The 10,631-nt window shown below is 33.3% G+C and overlaps 1 long non-coding RNA gene across 1 annotated transcript; it reads right to left on the reverse strand.

Annotated features, from left to right (window-relative positions):
• Positions 1-3,984: 3,984 nt before the first annotated feature.
• LOC112327483 (uncharacterized) lies at positions 3,985-5,233 on the reverse strand. The gene is made up of 3 exons (XR_002981724.2): positions 5,015-5,233; positions 4,153-4,194; positions 3,985-4,062 (listed from the first exon to the last, which is right to left on the reverse strand). It is a non-coding gene; the product is annotated as an uncharacterized LOC112327483 (long non-coding RNA).
• Positions 5,234-10,631: the final 5,398 nt, after the last annotated feature.

The following is a 10,631-nucleotide window of genomic DNA, read 5'->3' on the forward strand; positions in this document are numbered from 1 at the left end:
CCTCACACAAGGACATCAATTTTTTCCCCCAGATATATTTTTATCAATTGAAAATGCAAAATTGATAAATCTTCTAACACCAGTAATGTATTCAGGATGAAGGCGACCATCCATAAGACGACGATACATCCACGATCGATCATCCATGTTAATCTAATTAACATGACAACACCAATAAACATTTTTTGAAATAAGCATACTTCTTTAACTACTAGTACTTAAACAATCCTTTAAAATAAAATATGTACCACATGAATAAACTTTAATTATTTGTCCAGCTCAAACATATATGAAGCTAAAAAATGGATAACTGTTTTTCTTCTACTTTTTCTTATTGAGTTTTTAATTATATGGGCTGTTTAGTGTGACAATATGAGTGTGTGAGGAATTCCCACACACTCATATTGTCATTTATATTTTCTAACTAGTGACAAAAATATACTTTTTAGATTATGTTCGGTTAGTATTTTATACAGAATGAATGGATAAAGAAAAAAAAATATTTAGTTGAACAAATATTAAATAAATTTATCTTTATAATAGTTTTGGAGTTCATTTTTTTATTGGTCCTTCTAACTTTTGTTACCACCTGAAATATTTTATTTTATTTTATTTGGATCCTTTTATTTTTATTGGATCCATCAAACTTTTTATTTTTATTCGGATCTTTTTTTGCTCAACTAAGAAATGGTAAATGAAATCAGAAACATGCGAAGTAATACAAGATTAAAGAATTTTTTTTATTTTTTTAAAAAGATGAAAATGCAATATAAAAAAAAACATAATTTATTATGGGTTATAATAGTTACTCACATTTGTATCTTTGTCTCTTATCATATATATTGTATCTATCTTTTATGTCGTAGTGAAATAATAATTAGATAATAATTATAATACTGGTGGATGAAAATATAAATACATTTGTTTTATAAATTCTTTAAGCACAATCCAAATTAGTTAATTTCATCTACTAGTAGATTTGTTGCCTTCTTTCTTCTCTTAATATGTATGGAGCATAATATTATTGTTAATTAATTGACATGAGCAGACCGTAAGAGAAATGTTGTCTTCTCAATCTCAACGTCACAATATGTTTCAAGACTTGACAAATAGCACGACATTTAAATTTGCAATTAATTGATATATTATTCAGCCACCTCTAGGTTTCATTTTGGTCTCATAATTTCCATCCAAAATAAACTCAATATCAGATTTAATAAAAGAAAATCATTCAATTAGTTTTCTTATACAAACTATCAATATTGTCCCAATGAAAGGCAGAGTTCCAACTATTTGAAAAGATTACAATAGGCATGCCCAACAAAAAAATTATGCACGATATAATTAAGCAACCATGTAAAAATGGAGCAAAATAGACTTACCTAAGCCCCAAGAATCAATGGCACAAGGTGGAGGTTTTCTTATTGCAACCCAATCAGATTTAGCCAACTCTATTGGATTATATTGTGATCCAATAAGCCATTCATATTGCTGGAAAAATAAAAAACATAAACAGTATGTTACACCCATCAAGTTATAACAATTGCTAGTCTTTAAAACAATCCAAGTTAAATTGATTCCAAGGATGCGTTTGAGAGGGTGGAAAGACATGAAAGGAAATAAAATGCACAGAGGGATCGGATGCTTGCTTTGTGTAAAAAGCTTGAAATGATCCAGAAGACAAGGTCTTCCAGATATGTGCTAGCTAATTGGAATCTGTTGGAATTTAGCAGGAGAAAAAAGCAGACATTTCCTTTTCAAATGGGAAATCATTATTTGCAATAAAACTTTACTAGTTAGTAACTCCTGAATGGGGAACTTTTTTTTTTTCCTTTTTCTTTAGTTTACCCTTTTGATTTTATGTGGAGTACTCAAGTTCTTGAGATCTCTTATAAATAAAGCACATGATAAGAGGGGATTTGATTATTTTTTTTTAAAAAAAAACCTAACTAACTAATTAGAATATGACATATAATTTAATGACCAAGCAGACTGGTAATTGCTTGATGTCCATAGATGTTGGTTCTCAAAACTCAAAAATTGTTTTTTTTTCTTATTATTATTATTATTTCTAGGTTAAACTGGTTATATGTGTGCTACCATTAACATCCACACAGTACTGTAGTCTTCGGGAATTCCAATATAAGCTTGGAAAAAACAAAAATCACCCACAGCTAGTGTCATTTGATGGCTCAACAAATAAAGCAAAAGAGACTGGTGCTATTAATTGTTTCATGTGCATCAATAAATCAAGAATCTTGTTTGGTCTTATTTCTTCCATCACAAGCATTCAAACTCCTACTTTTTCTTTCAGAAGCAAGAATAATATATAACCTAGATGCTTGGCAAACTGCTTCACCTCAGGAAAAGTAGGTCTCTTTTATCTTGAAATTATTCAATCCAATTCTTAATTATTACTACATGAAATGGAAGGACTATATTATTTTTTATAATATATACTCCCTCTGTATTGTCTTTATATTTTTTTTCTTTTTCCTCTTGAAAGCATATATACTACCTTTCTTACATTTGAACTTTAGTTCAATTTAATGAATATCTGAAAATAGGAAAAATTCACCAAGTTTTTTTTCTTTTGGTTTTTTAGGAGCGCAACTTGATTAAAGGATTTTTTAAATAATTAAAATGTTGCTAGATAATTACAAAATACTTTTTATAATTTATTTGTTTTTTCATTTTGCTTCTAGTTCTTTAAAAATTACACTTTGCATTCTAAATTAATAAAATAATAAAATTACCAACATAGCAATCCCAACTTCAAACCAAAACCCTAGTCACCCTTGCCATTTTTACACAATCTGCATATCAGAAATCAAAGTTCTAAGTAATTCTAAAAGATTAGAAAGCTCCTTTCCAGGTAGATTTTATTGCTGGAAATCAAAGTAAAGAAAAAAATAATCCCGAATATATCATGTTATGTTTTTTTTTTTTAACAAAAATCAAGCAACCCCACAACACAAAATTCATTAAAAATAAACAACTTACTCTTGTAGTGTTCCTCATAAGATTCCGCCCTTAAATATGTCCTTATCACCTTTTACCCCATTCTTTTTACTCTTGTAATGTTCCCCCCACAGCTTATTGTAAAAAGCATTAATTATTATTTTTTGAACTACCCACCCAAAGTTCTAAACTACCTTGTCATTGATTTATATTGTCTAACCAAATAATCAAAATGGGATTTGGGCCTCTAAATGCCTTCATGGTTTTGAAATTAAATAAAGAAGACCGAGTCTTATTCTTATTCTTCTTAAGAGGAAAAATACCAAAAACATGAACTTCAGGAAGCAAAATGTAAAAGCAGAAATAAAAAAGACAGTATTATGCCCAGAAACGTTAATTGAATATAATCCCAGCATCATGTTCACATAAACCTCCAAAACTAGGATCTACAAGGACAATAAATTTAAATATGAATAATCTTATCCCAATGAAAAGCAGAGTTTCAATTAATTGAAAAGATTACAATAGGCATGCCCAGCAGACAAATTCAGCATAATCTAATTAAGCAACCATCAAAAAATGGAGCAAAATTGACTTACCAAAGCCCCAATAATCAATGGCCCAAGGTGGACATTTCCTTGTTGCAACCCAATCAGACTTAGCCAACTCTATTGATTTCTATTGTGATCCAATAAGCCATTCATATTGCTGGAAAAATAAAAAAACATAAACAGTATGTTAAACCCTTCCAGCTTTATCAATTGCTAGTCTTTAAAACAAATCTAAGTTAAACTATGAAAAACAGAAAGAATATCCAAGTTAAAGCACTGTTTAGTTTTCATATTTTCATGGCAATTGTCTTCTCATAACAATTTTTTTTTTGAATTGAATAAGGAAAGAAAAAAAACAGTCCTATGCCCTGAAAATTTAAATATGCATATTTAAATTTTGATACAAGAGAATCAATACACACCACTTAATCCCGTCTTTGGTAGCTATTGCAATATCTGAATTTTGTTTGCCGAAAACAGGAACTCCATCAACCCTCCTGCTCCCATAGCTATGTGGAATAGTCTTGAGAAGTTGGTGTGCTGCCTTGACCTGTGAGAGCATAAATCAGATAAACAGAATTATGAATCTATCACAATAAATACAACTTTGTTAATACAATGTGGTATGAACAAATGGTACCTGCTTTTAATTTGGAACAAACTGAAATAGTTGAGGTTTCTCCTGCATAACACAACAAAATAAAAGGTGGATTATTCCAGAAAATGATATGATATTACAAATATGAATAGGATCGCAAAATTTGAATTTTGTCAAGGAAAATAAGTGCGTATAAGTTTTGCAACTAAAACTAATAATTGCATATTTTGAAATAATATCTACACGAATCAGCAACCACCACATCCTAGTAAGTTGGATTGGCTGTGACTAAAAGGCAGCACTAAAACTCTGCAAGCATGCTCAATCAAATCACAGCAAGAAAAAAAGAAAAAAAGAAACACTTGGACTGCTATGAAAGAAAGGCACTTTTAATGGCACAAAGAAACAACAAACTACCTTCAAGGACAGTTTTAATAAAATAGCATCTTTTATTGTTCAGAAAAAACAGAGAAAAAAAAAGAGTGATCTTATATGCAAAAATAGAAACAGAGATAAGATGAATCCGTTCACCCCAACAATCATAACACAAAAATAAGAAAAAAGCCAACAACTGCAATCCAATTACCATATTACAAAACAGTAGTTTGAAGAGAAAAATGCATCCCACTTACACGATGATATGAAGGTATCTCATGGGGGAAAACAACTATCTACTGGCAAAAAGAAACCAAAGGGAAGCAAAAATGATTATAGCTCAACTGCTGGGACATCAAAAAATTTATGAACCGTAACCCTAAAAATTAAATTGGGGGTTTTGATAAATTTTCAATTACACATGCATAATTAGGTTATAGATCATGGTAAAAACATTTTATAAACCCCTATATTATCGAATTAAGAGCCTAAAACCATTATTCAAAGTATTGAAAAAAAAAAAAGTTACCTGTGTTCTTGAGTTACAGGTGACCGAGATCGTTCTACAGGACAGAAAGAAACCTGGATTGGGAAAGTTAGGTGAAAAATTTTTAGTGCAAGTTAAATTGCAACAAACAAAAACAAAAACCCTTAATTACTTACCTGAACTATTGAAGAAAACCGTGAAACACCCAACCCGTTTACAAGGAGATACCTTAAATCAGCATGTTCGATGGTGATAATGATGGGTCTGGTTCAATTTTGTTCAGATGAAGGAGAAGAAGATGAAGAAAAGAAATTAGGGATGCTGAAGACGCGAAGAGGATGAAATGTTTGGGATAAAGGAAAATCAAATCGATGAAGAGAGGGTGATTTTTCTACAGTTATGGATCGATGTTGTTAGGGACGAATGAGACTGGAAGAGTGGAAGATCATTATTCATCTGTTGGTAATTTTGTTCATTTCGTCTCTATTTGCGCATTTCGGTGTGGGGGGAGAGCACTGGTGTTGATTTACCAAAGCCAGCGAAAAATAAATGGTTGAGATTTAATCCTTGCAAATGTAATCAACGGTGTTCATAATTTTGGTTTTATATTAAAATTTAAATAATTATTTTTTTAATTAGCAACGGAAAATCCGTTGCTAAATTCAACGTAAATTTTGCAACAGATTATCCGTTGCTAAAGTCCGTTGCTGATATTAAAAAAATAATATATGTGTAATCCGTTGCAAATCCGTTACTGAATTTAGCAACGGAATTATCCGTTACTAAATTCAGATGCTAATACCCCCTTTTTTTAGTAGTGGCAGTGGCGAGACTCGACTGTTCACTCCCCTTGGTATTTCGTTTTGCTTTCTCTTCTCTTCATTTTCAAGCCTCTTCCCTTTCTACACTCCCTATTTACGTTCTCTTAAATTCCCCCCTCTGTTTCAAGCTTCCCCCATCTTCCCTCCGTTCTCCCCTTTGTTCAAAAATTTTCCCCCTGTTCTCACTATCTTTCCTTCCCCTGTCTCTTGTTCCAAACAAAAACCGCCCCTCTCTTTCGTTCTTTTTTTCCCTTTTTTCTTTTCACTGCTAGTGTTGAGAGCAGTATTTATAGGGCAATCTCTGCTGTTGTGCGTGGGGAGCAGGGGAGCGGTCTGCTGTCACGCATGGGGAGAAGGGGACGTCGGGTGAGGTCTCCAATGGGGGCGTGGGGCTTTAGGTTTTGGGGGCAGCATGCGGAAAGAGAGAGGCGAAACTGTTTTGGTTTTTTTTTTAAAAAAAAAATTATTTTATTTATTGGGTACCCAAAAATGGGTTACAACAACGCCCAATAAGTTTGGAGATAGGAGTTCCTCTTAAATGAGTTGACTTTCTCTGAAGGGTTCTCCTGACCACTTAAAAATATTTCTAAGTACAAGCTCTTGCCCCATGTTTTTCTCTTACCTTTTAGGGAAATTTTCAAAGTATGACTTCCTTCATGCCCCTCCACATGGGTTCTCTGGTATATCACCCGAGGTTTCCACCTCTTTTTTCACATGATGAAAATTCAACAAACTCGTCATGGTAATCTAGTATTTTTACAAGTCTTTGCGTATCAATATCACAAAGACTTGGGGGCTACTAATAAACCTATTTTTAATGGGCCTAAAAAACTCTTATGACCCTCCTTCTTTGGGCACGACCAAGGGAATAAGCATGTCCTGGGTGGGGGCTTAGTAGTGTGCTAAGCCCAGCCATGCAGGGGTTTGGCAACGTGCCAAGCTTTAGGCATGTTGTAATGGGATTGAAGTTGAGAAAGAATATGAAAAGAGATCCCACCTATTTCAAAAGTTTAGTTGGAAGCTTGAGGCATTTGATTTGTACTAGACCAATATACTATATGGAGTTGGGCTAGTTAACAAAAACATGGAGACCCAAAACTAGTCTTATTTGAAAGCAGTAAAAAGGATATTTTGTTATATCAAAGGTATTGTTAATGATGGTATGTTCTAATCATCAACTAAAGGTTGTGGACTTATTGGTTATTTAGATAACAAATGAGGAAGAGATCTTGATGAAAAAAATAGCACAAATGGATTCATATTCTTGGCAGATACATCATTTACGTGATCATCAAAAAACAAACCCATCATAATATTGTCATTATATGAAGTTGAGTAGAGCGGAGTGGAGCGAGGGGAGTAGAGTGTGTCGAGTGAAGCGGAACAGAATGAATATGGCATGTTTCTTGAATGCAGGGCTTTCTAAAAACTTCTGGGAAGAAGCAGTGAATATGACATGTTTCTTGATTAATAGATCACTTAGAGCAGCACTAGATAGGAAAGTAATAGAAGAGGTATAGACAAACAGCTAGTAGACTACTTTGGTTTGAGAGTGTTTGGATGTTTAGCCAATGTTCATGTTTCTAGTGATGAGAGGTCAAAACTTGATGTGAAATATAGATAATATATCTTTCTATGGTATCAAAAAGGGATGAAAGGTTTCAAGCTCTAAGATCCAAAGGCAAACAAGGTGGTGATCAATAGAGATGTGATTTTTTTATGAAAAAACCATGCTACTTAGGAAGAAAAGAAACAACTGCTAGGAAATTGCAGTAATAATGACCATAAGGTGAAGGTGGAGCTAGATACTCATATTAAATAAGAAACCATTGAAAAAACAAGGATTTTTAGTTAAAAAGATCAATAACATCACAGTATGGCTTTAGGTAAGCCTAGACGCACTATCAGACACCCATCAAGTATAGATGGGTGTTATGAAAGAAGAAATAGAGTCTCTATATAAAAACTAGACATGGGAGTTGGCTAAACTTCTAGACGGGAAGAGGGTGATAGGATGTAAATGGGTGTATAAAAAGAAAATAGAAATATCAGAAAAGGAGGTGAGAAGTTCAAGACTCGTCTAGTAGCAAAGGGTTATTCACAGAAGAAAGCGATTTACTATGATTAGATATTTCCTCTTGTAGTCAGACATACTTCCATTAGGGTGGTGTTAAGCTTGGTAGCACATCTTAATATGCAGTTAGAGCATATGGATGTCAGGATTGCTTTTCTTCATGGTGATATGGAGGAGCAAATTTACATGGTATAGCCACAAAGGTTTTGTCAACCAGGATATGAACATTTGGTCTGTAAATTGAGGAAATCACTTTATAGACCGAAACAGTCTCTAAGGCAGTAGTACAAGAGATTTGACTCCTACATGATCAGGATTGGATACAAAAGATGTGAGTATAACTATTATGTTTACATAAATAGCCTTGATGATGTTTTTTTTACTTTTTTGTTGCTTTAAGTGGATGATATATTGATTGCTACAAAAAGTATGAGTGAGGTCATCAAGTTGAAGACTTTATTGAGTAGAGAATTTGACATGAAAAATTTAGGTACCGATAAGAAAATTCTTATAATGGAGATTTGCAAAGATGGAACTACCAGGATAATACAAAACCAGGGAGTACACCTTTAGTGAATCATTTCAGATTATCTATTGCATAATGCCCAAAGAAACATGATGAAGTGAAAGACATGTCAAAGGTCCCTTATGCTAATGTAGTGAGGGTGTATGTTATGGTTTGTACAAACCAGATTTGGCACTTCTAGTCAGTGTGGTGAGTAAGTTTCTATCAAATCTAGGACGACAACATTAGGACGCAGTCAATTGGGTCCTTAGATACTTTAGGGGTACTATAGACTATGGTATCATGTTTAGTAGACAATAGGGTAATCCTTCAATTGTGGGATATATAGATGTAGACTACACAAGGGACTTGGATGATATAAGGTCTACCACAAGTTATGTATTTACTCTAGTAGGGGGGTTGTTTATTGGAAGTCTGTGGTTCAGTCTCTAGTTGCACTATCTACTACTAAGTCAGAATATATAGTAGTGGCTGAGGTTGCCAAAAAAAGCCTTGTGTCTTACAAGTTTGGTAAAAAAGATAGGTATTCTGTAAGGTAGAGTTCAATTGTATTGTGATAGTCAGAGTGTCATTTCTTGGCAAAGAACCAAGTGTATCATGTAAGAACCAAGCTTATAGATGTGATGTCTCACAGGATTAGAGAATCGGTTTTTTCTAGTGAATTGTTGCTTAAGAAAGCTCACATGCACTTCATAGAAGGCAACAGACATGTTGACAAAGCCTGTTACCATAGATACATTCAAGCATTATTTAAACTTGAATAATATCTCCAAATGCTAGATGAGAGACATCCCAACCTATTATCCCAGGTGGAGTTTTTCCTAATTTTCTCCTAAAGGGTGGATATTCATCAAGGTAAAGATTGTTGTAGTTTGTAGCTCATAGGCAGACGTTGAAGTGGAGTGGAGTGGAGTGTACCGAGCAAAACAGATCAGAGTGACTAGGATTCCTTTGGAGGTTAAAGTCACTACTAGAATGTTTAGATTTACCGAGGGAATTTTCTGTCGATATTTGTACTCACAGTTTGTCATAATGAATTTTCCTTACGTACTCATAGATGGAAATAATTCATCAGAAAAACTCTAGTCGATGATTTTTGGTATGTCGGTAATAGTTTTACCGATGGATTTACTAACAGAAAAAGAGCGTCAAAAAAGTTACCTGCTTCATTCCATTGGTATTTCCATTGATGAATATAACATATCACTGATAGAAAAACCATGTCTTTCAATCAGTGATTTTTTTCATTGGTATGTTCTTCGGTGAATTTGACATATAACTACAAATAGACCATCTGTTATTTTGTTGGTGAGTAAACAATAGAAATGATATTTGTAGTAATTCTTTTACAACTCTCTGGAATATACTGACAAACTGTTGTAGGTAACCCCGTCAGTAATAATTTAGAATTTTTTTAAAAAAAATCTAGTAAACAAAAATAAAAAAATCAATGGTATTTGTAGTTATTTGTTTTTCAACTCTCTGGAATATACCGACAAACTAAGTTCATCGATAACCTCGTTAGTAATAATTTAAACATTTATATTTTTTAAAATATATTAAATAGAAATAGAGAATAACTAATATAAATTAAATTAATATAAAAATCAAATATTTATTACAAATTTAAACATTTATAAGTTTAAATATAATTAATCTGGAATAAAGGGGCCGCAGGAAAAAGAGAAGGCAGGTCTTCGTCGAGACCTTAGGGCGAACAAAAGGGAGCACATGTGCCACCCATATGTGATCTCATTTTAATTACCAATGGGTGGAGTTCGAACATCTTACCATTAAGTCGTTCATAATCAGCAGCAAGATGAGTCATTCAAGCTTGAACTCGTTGGTCTAAAATCACCTCGAACTCTGGAGTTTAAGTGCTCAAAATCAATTGTGACCATCCAATAGTTGAAACATTATGGGTAATCCACAAGTCCTCAATTGTAGTGTTAGAGAGACCATACACCCAATTTCTATCGAGTCCATCGGACAATCCTTCCTCCAACTACAAATATGGATCGAGATCCGAATGGGTCGAAGGATCATCAATGTATCTCTCTTTCAACCAAATGTTATAGATATCATGGAAAAAAAAGTCAACAAATTTTAAAAAAATAATTTAAGAAAAAAATGGTTGAAAGCCAATATACCACAAAGTGTTAAGCTCGGCTATCCATGAGTTGTTGCACCACTTTGTCGTGTGCACCGTCGAGTGATGACAACGGGTTTGCCTCCTGA

This window comes from Populus trichocarpa, chromosome 5 (assembly GCF_000002775.5).
Source record: "Populus trichocarpa isolate Nisqually-1 chromosome 5, P.trichocarpa_v4.1, whole genome shotgun sequence".
Lineage (NCBI taxonomy): Eukaryota > Viridiplantae > Streptophyta > Magnoliopsida > Malpighiales > Salicaceae > Populus > Populus trichocarpa.